The following is a 7,741-nucleotide window of genomic DNA, read 5'->3' on the forward strand; positions in this document are numbered from 1 at the left end:
AACCGGCTGAATTCCACCACTGGATGGCGCTCACCGAAGCCCTAGTCCTTTTTTGCAAGGCCCAGAACGGCCCTCCAGAAATGTGTGGACGCCACTTCCGTAAGTCTGTTCTGGGCCTCGGAGGCCCAGAGGAGGCTTCCCAGGCCCAGAATGGCCCACTGGAAGTGTGTGGATGCCACTTCCAGAAGTTTGTTCTGGGTCTTGGAGGCCCAGGTGCAGAACGGACTTTCGGAAGCAGCATCCACACAGAGAACCAGTTGTTCACGTATCTGAATCCCACCACTGCCCCAGAATAAATAAAACTGCAAGCCAAGTAAAACATTTTGACTTCTTAGTGTTTACCCAAATCACCGTCAATATATTCAGATTACTTTTTGGTTGCTAGGTAGCAGAATTGTCAACTAGATGGCAAATGTGAAGCACAGTCTATTCTAAAGTATCTTGAGTAAAATTCCTCTGTTCTACTGGGAACGTTTTTTCAAAAGCATCCAGACTAGTCTTTGTTTCAGGTCAGAATAAAATATGCAGCATTGAAAATCGTTTTCCACCCTCTCTGCAATGAAGTTTTGCTGAGTCTGTCCTCTGAGAGGGTTGAGGGAAGGACATAAAGGTTAATTCTAAAAGGGCCATTGCTAGTTATAATATGTAAGAGGGAATAAAAGAAAAAAGAAACAATTTGCAGAGAAAATTTTCAGCAGGGAGAAGGAAAAGAAAAGTCCAGAGGCACTGAAAGCTTTCTGATTCAGCTTTCACATCTATGCTTCTAATAAGACCTCTCTTTTTTTGAGGAAATGAGTTGTTTGACACAAGGACCTGCATATTGATCTTCTATTCTTCTAACACAGTGGTGGCGAACCTATGGCACGCGTGCCAGAGGCGGCACTTGGAGCCCTCTCTGTGGGCACACATCCCATCGCCCCAGCCCTGCCTCCCCCTGCGGCCCCCTCCTCACAGCTCCCCTGGAGGAGAGTCCCCCGGGCGCGGCCTGCACGGAGCAGCGCAGCCAAGGACATAGCCAGGCAGCAGGGACAAGACTCCGCCCTCATGCTTCATAGCGTGCAGATGATGCTGCGGGGTGTGGGCAGAGGGCGTGACTGCCATGGCACTGCTGGGCGATCTGCTGCAGCGGGCCATGGAGGTGGTGTGTGGTCCTGCAGGTGGGTGGGGTGGGGGCGGGCAGGGGCGGAGCAGGCAGGACGGGAGGCGGAGCGGGGGCAGGGGGCAGTTTTGGGGCACTCGGTCTCTAAAAGGTTCGCCATCACTGTTCTAACAGGTTACAGTAATGTAGATGATCAAACTGGCACCATCTGTGAAAAAGTCTTATCATAATCCGCACGCAGCAAATAATAGAAATTAAGGCACAGACCCCCAATTCCATTGTGCCACACAATCAGGAGAGCAACTACTGGCTGGTTTCTCACCAGTAAGTGATATTTGGGGGGGGTGGGGGAGGAGAAACGACACTAGGGAATCAACCAGTTAGTGCTCTGAAATCCTGATCTGAGCCTTCCCAGGTAAACCAGACAGAAAATCTGATTAGATGAACTAAATCTCCTTGATTGTAAGACTATACAGACCCCTGCAAGTCTGAAAGTACAAACTTCCCACCCTCTGCTTTTAACTGCTTGATCCGTTAGGGTGGGTCGTTCCTTAGTTTCCTTCTCCGACCATTAAGCAACCACAGACCTTTTGTTCATTTTAGTGTGATGGTTTTCTGGATTACACCTCTTCTCCTCTTTCCTCAAGGTCACCCATACATTCCATTACACCTGCTCTGCAGGAGGACAGCAACATTGTCCAGCCTCTTTTTTGAGGCATGATAAAGGTGGCTGGGGATTCTGCCCAATTTATGTCTATATTCTTTCCTCCCAATTCAAGGATGTCATCCTTGGGTAACCCAGGGGTCCCCAATCTGTGGGCAGTGGCCCGCTAGCCACCGGGCCGCTGGACAGGCTGGCCAGTGTGTGTGCATGCACTCACCCCACTTGTGTTAGCGCTGTGGCGAAAACGGGCTGCCGCATGGTATAAACAAGGTGCTGCAGAGCAAAACCAGGGCAGGGCTAGCGAGTGTCACGTGGGTGCTAGTGGTGCCCCGTTTGCGGCGCGCACATGCTCAGAGCCCTGCTTGTGCCCATGCGCACTTAAAATGCTTCCCCCTCCCTTTCCCCCAGTCTTTCAACCAAGAAAGGTTGGGGACCTCTGGGGTAACCCCTTGAGGACATCTTTGGATAGTACTATATCAGCCAAGAGTATTTAGTTATGGCTAAAGGCTGGACAAGGGAAGGAGACTAATAAGGTGCCCTGAAGGGAAATTAATGTTCTCAAGGTGTGCCATAGTTAATTACAAATGAGAAAAGAGCAAGAGGAGGGTCAGACAAACAGGCAGCAATGGAATCAGGAGCATCGGGGCCTTTAAGGGTTGGCTTTGGGTCTTCTGCTGAATGTGAGTCTCAGCAGATGCTCAGTGATATATAGATCATTGAGGATAGCTGAGGCGAGGCTTTCAAAACTCTGACAATCAGAAGTCAATATGTAGGGAATCAGTGAGATCCTTACCCTTGATCTTTTGTTACACATCCCTTCAGCTAGAGTTTTTAGAAGACTGTGTTTGCAGAGAGAGCTTGTTTCATGGATTTCACTCAACCTCCCTTGCTTCACTCTATCCTCATGAACCAAACACTGCATTGGCACCTTGTCCAAGGAAAAAAGGCAATGGATGATGTCAGAGCACTCCAAGCTTTACAGAGAATATTTCCTTGACGAAACAAACTGCTTGACAGGAGATGAGCTCTTTCCATTCCCTGTAAGTTATCTTTCAGTTGTCACTCCCCCTGATATAAATGGGAGACCATATAAGAACACGGGAGGGGGGGTTCATAGGGCTTGTTTTGCAAGATAAATATCTGATTAATGGTATGCTGCGAGGTTGTGAAAGCGGTACTCTGGAATGCACAGGAATTGTACAAAGCACCCTCTTTTCAAATTATTCAAGCTGCCAAGTGTCTTTCTAAGTTTGCACAGCTACTGTACTTCCAAAGCTGCTCCCAGCTGTCTCTTATTGTGAAGAGCTGTACATGCATTTTCAGTTAGAAATACCTGAGAGCAGTTGTGAAGCTGTCACATGAACCTGGAAAAAGACACAGCTTCTTTAATGCTGCAAAAAAGGCACCTCTATACCTGTACATGTTCCAAAACACCCTTTTGAATGGATTTGCTCAGCCCTGACATACAGCATGAAACATGAAAATATGTTATTCCCATAACATTTGAAGCCTTTAAAAACTAGTTTTAAAAGGTTGTTAGAAATCTCGCATAATACAACAGGTTTTACTCCATGGATTCCCACATATTATTGTTCTTTATAAAGAACAGTGAAATATTCTTTGTGACTCAGGGCCTGGATAAACATTAATCTACAATTTACTACTGTAGATTAAAGCAACGGTAAATGTAAATCTTGGAAAATTTCCGCAGAAAATTGCTTATTGAAAAACTCAGTTTGAATGAAGAGGTTTTTCAAGCGTATCAAAAGAACAGATACCAATTTATATTTATAAGAAATATAAATTTGAATATGTGTACAGATGGCTGGCACCAAGAGAGACTTGGAAAGCATGGTTAGCCAGTACTTCAGTGCACAGGGAAAGAGAGATTATTGCTTTGGGAGCTGTTGTTCTTTTTTCTAAAGAGGACAACACAGCACAATAGTCATAATTTACTGCCAACGGAATATCACTAAAATTTGCAGGCCAGCGAAGTTGTCAAGATATTGAATTAAACAGGAAATCGTGAAAAGACTTTTAAAAAATCTTCTGTCAAAGATGTGTTTCAGAAACATCAAAGCAGCTATCTTCAAACATGCTGAACTTAGTCTAGTATTCTCTTTCATTTTCTGCAAGTTTAGAAAATTAACACAGTTAGCAGCAATCATTTATTCTGATCAGCTGTGCTCTAACATTCTTATCTCTGAATCCCTTTGCAATTGGATATTTTAGCTACTTTCAAGTCCATTTAGTATGAAAGTGTGCATGCTTCTGCCAGATGCAAAACCAACAGCATGGGTGGAAAAATTAAGGACTATTACATTTCTTTGGATCCATAAAATTGTAACTTTTTAAATAGCTTCGAGCTGCCAACATACTATAAGGACCAAGCCTTGAAGATTTATATTGGAATCAACTGAAAAGTTTTTCAGCTGAATGATGATACATCTTCAGGGATAGCAGAAATTAGCTCCAAGCATGCAAGGTTCAGAGCAACTGGATGACAACAATTGTCTAATTTGCTGAATGGATTCATATATCACATTAAGTGGTGACATGATTTGAATAATTTGGGCTCAGCCTGTCTTATAAACCAATCATTATGGTTTCCTCAGTACACCACAGGTAAACAAACTGCAGCTTATAACAATCAATCAGCCAAGTCTTTGGGCTGAATTTGCCTTTGCTCATTTGACATGCAATAACACCATTATACGTTTTATCAGAATATTTAAGAATTTACCAGTGTAGGGCCTCAAGCTTCATAACTGCAGGGATTCATAGGCAAAAAGCCTTCCAAATTTGCAGACCACAAATGTAAGATTCTGTAGGAGTTAAAAGTAACTCCTCTTAACTTTGTTTGAGTGCTTCAAAGGCTTCCAAAAATCTAATAAACTGGATATTTATTTATTTCTGGCCACTCAACTCTAGTAGATTCTGGATGGCATATTGAACTAGAGAAAACATAAAAACAGCTACAAACATTAAATCAGACAGCCCCCCCTTCCCAAAAAAATAATCTAATAGACAATAAACTAAAATGGGCTACTGAACAAATAACAAACATCAACCTCAGACTTGGCATCAAAGTCAGGTTTTCAAAGCCCCAGGAGAGAGAGTGCCATTCTCATCTCTTGAGGATGCTGCCCCAGAGGGTGGGATGGGGGCACAACAAGAAGGCATACTCCTGAAAGGATTTTACTCCTGAAGGCATGCTCCTGAAGGGATTTTAGTATGTTTAAGTTTGACATTAGGATTTATTTTATATATAGTAACCATTTTATATTGATACTTATAGTGTTATTTTGTAATCATTATTTTGTAGTTAATTGCTTGATCAGATGGTTTATATATATATATATATTGGAAAAGTAAGGGCTTCATGCTTTAGGTATAAGTGATTGCTTATATGAAAAGAGCACAGTAAGGGGAGGGGGGAAAGGAGTTACGGATGGAGCCTGGGTTGCTCTGTATGAGTCATCATCTAGGAATTATTTTTTTGTGCCATCTTATGCCTAGTACCAAGACCTGATCTTTTTGTTCTGGAAAGGTATAAAAGGTGGAAGACATCTTTTTTGCTTGCTTGCCTTCATTCCTCTACCAGCCACGAAGAGGAATCAGGCAGCCCCTCTCTGTTTTGATCAAAATAAAATTGTAATCTTTGTTGAATCCTCGGCTCAGGAGTTTCTTTGGCTCTTTTAAATTCCTGAGTAACGCTGGGGCAATTGTGAGGCTAAGTGGAAAACCTTACATCCTGGTGCCTAAACGTGGTGGACGCTACAATGGCTCCCCCCCCCCACATCTGGAGACCCCTGTTAAGGTCCCAGCGAGCCTTCAATTCTCAGCAGGACGAAACCAGCGACGACTGAATTGTGAGTCTTAGAGCGCTCTCAGGTGTTTGACCTGGAAGATTCTATGCTTCATTGTCGATGGTGAAATCCGTGTCTGAGGGACATAAGACAGCAACTGTTTAACGGTAGGGACCTGGAGCACATCCACATTCATTCTCTTTTTTCAAGAAAAGGAGACGAATGAGGTTGAGGTCCGGCTGAGCCAACCCAGAGAACAGATATTGCTTACTGCGGGAAACCTGATGAAATTTGTAGGAGAAATCGAAACCTCTGGGAAGCCAGGACTGTGCAAATCATTCACTGATTTACTTTGCATAGCTAACCATCGGAACATCCTCAAAGCAGCCATGCCAAGACTTTGAGCAATTGCAGGCACCACGCTGTTTGGAGAAACAAAACCACTGTGTGCTTCACATGGAAGACTTTCCCCTTATGCTCACTCCATAATGCAATATTATTTTATTACTGAAATTCAATTAGCTTCCAGCTAGCACTAAGGATCTGAACGGGCACTCCTGTTCCTCTTGCCTATCTTATCAACAGATAGATATAAATCTTAGAAATGGGGAAAGGGAAAAAGGCTATCTCACATGCAGCAAGGTTAACAAGTGAATGAACTACATTCATGAGTGAACTGTGAATAAAATGTTGACTGCAAGCAACAGGATCTCTAGCAGAAAGATTCTTGAGCTATGCTTTCTGCTGAGTTATTTGGGGAGAATTAATTGTTGCAACTGGGCCTACAAACATGTTTGAGATTATCTTTAAAAGAATCACTTTTCTCATGCTAGATAACTATTCAACTATTTTTGTCTCACCAAATGCAAATAAAAGAGAATGCGAGAGGAAGTAGAGCATGACGTGCAGTCTCCATGACAAAATGAAAAGAAATGTGTTGCTTTCCCAATATATTCATAATTGCCTGTGGCAGTTTGGACATTGTTCTTCTTGATTCACGTATTATAACTACATTGCTCTCTTTCATGTCATTGAACAAGTGCCAGTAAGAGACTAGGTTTCCAGTCCTGCTGGGACAGCTTTGTTATTTTGATATCCTAGTGTTTGAGAGTGCAAGATATAAAGTGGGAAGCATAAGACCCCCAAATTACAAATGGTAACCCTCCCTCCCAATTTGAAGGTCTGTTGACTAAACCCAGTTAAAGATTATCATAGAAAAGAAAAGCAGAGGCCCATCAGCATTTTGTAAGCTGAGTACAAACTGAACCAAGACAATCTGACTTGGGAACTTCATATAGAACTTTAGAAACAGCAAAAGTTTACCCAGAATTGAATCCAAGTCATTGTCTGCAATTTTCCATTATTTAACATGGGAAGAATATATATGTCAGATAAGATCTGTTGACTCATTAAACCTTTCTGATCAGATCAAGTTCGCTAAATATCATTAATTTGGTTGTTTTCATTGTCTTGTTCAGTTCAACATTTTAAATATGGGGTTTTCTTAATTATGGATTGAGGGTTTTTTTTATTTGGGTGTTTTTTTTTGGCTGAAATTGTTTTTGTGGTGTGTAACATTGTTTGGGTTGGACAGCCTTATAAATATCTGGAATAAAAATGAGTGAGTGAGTGAGTGATTGACTGACTGACTGACTGACTGACTGACTGACTGAAGAATGAATGAATGAATGAATGAATGAATAGAAGCTGATTTTGCAGGCTGTCAAAGTGGTACCAATGAATTATCCTTCAGATTTGTGAGGATCTTAACAATTACTCAATTACTTATGATTTTGGTGTGAAAATTATGAACTATATCCATTTATGATAAAACCTTCAAAGATTATAAAGGGTTCAAGGCTACACTCTTCAAAGGCTACAGAATTAGAAGACTGATTAGCAGTCATTTTCTGAGCCCCCTTTGGAGAATAAGAAAGATTTACATGCAGACATACTAAGATTATTAGCTTCCTGACGTTTCCAATGAACACTAATCTTCTAAAACATGAATACTTTGTTCTTATGGATTTTGTTGCATTTGAAAAATGGTGCCAACAGACACTCAACATTAATTTATTTAAGAAATCAGTAATATACAATTGGCAATATCCCTGCATATTTATTTATTACTTGCTTTATAAGCTTTATAAGCTCAATTGCGGACTCAAC

Source organism: Protobothrops mucrosquamatus, unplaced genomic scaffold (genome assembly GCF_001527695.2).
Source record: "Protobothrops mucrosquamatus isolate PMUCROS unplaced genomic scaffold, P.Mucros_1.0 scaffold_206, whole genome shotgun sequence".
In the NCBI taxonomy this organism is placed as follows: domain Eukaryota; kingdom Metazoa; phylum Chordata; class Lepidosauria; order Squamata; family Viperidae; genus Protobothrops; species Protobothrops mucrosquamatus.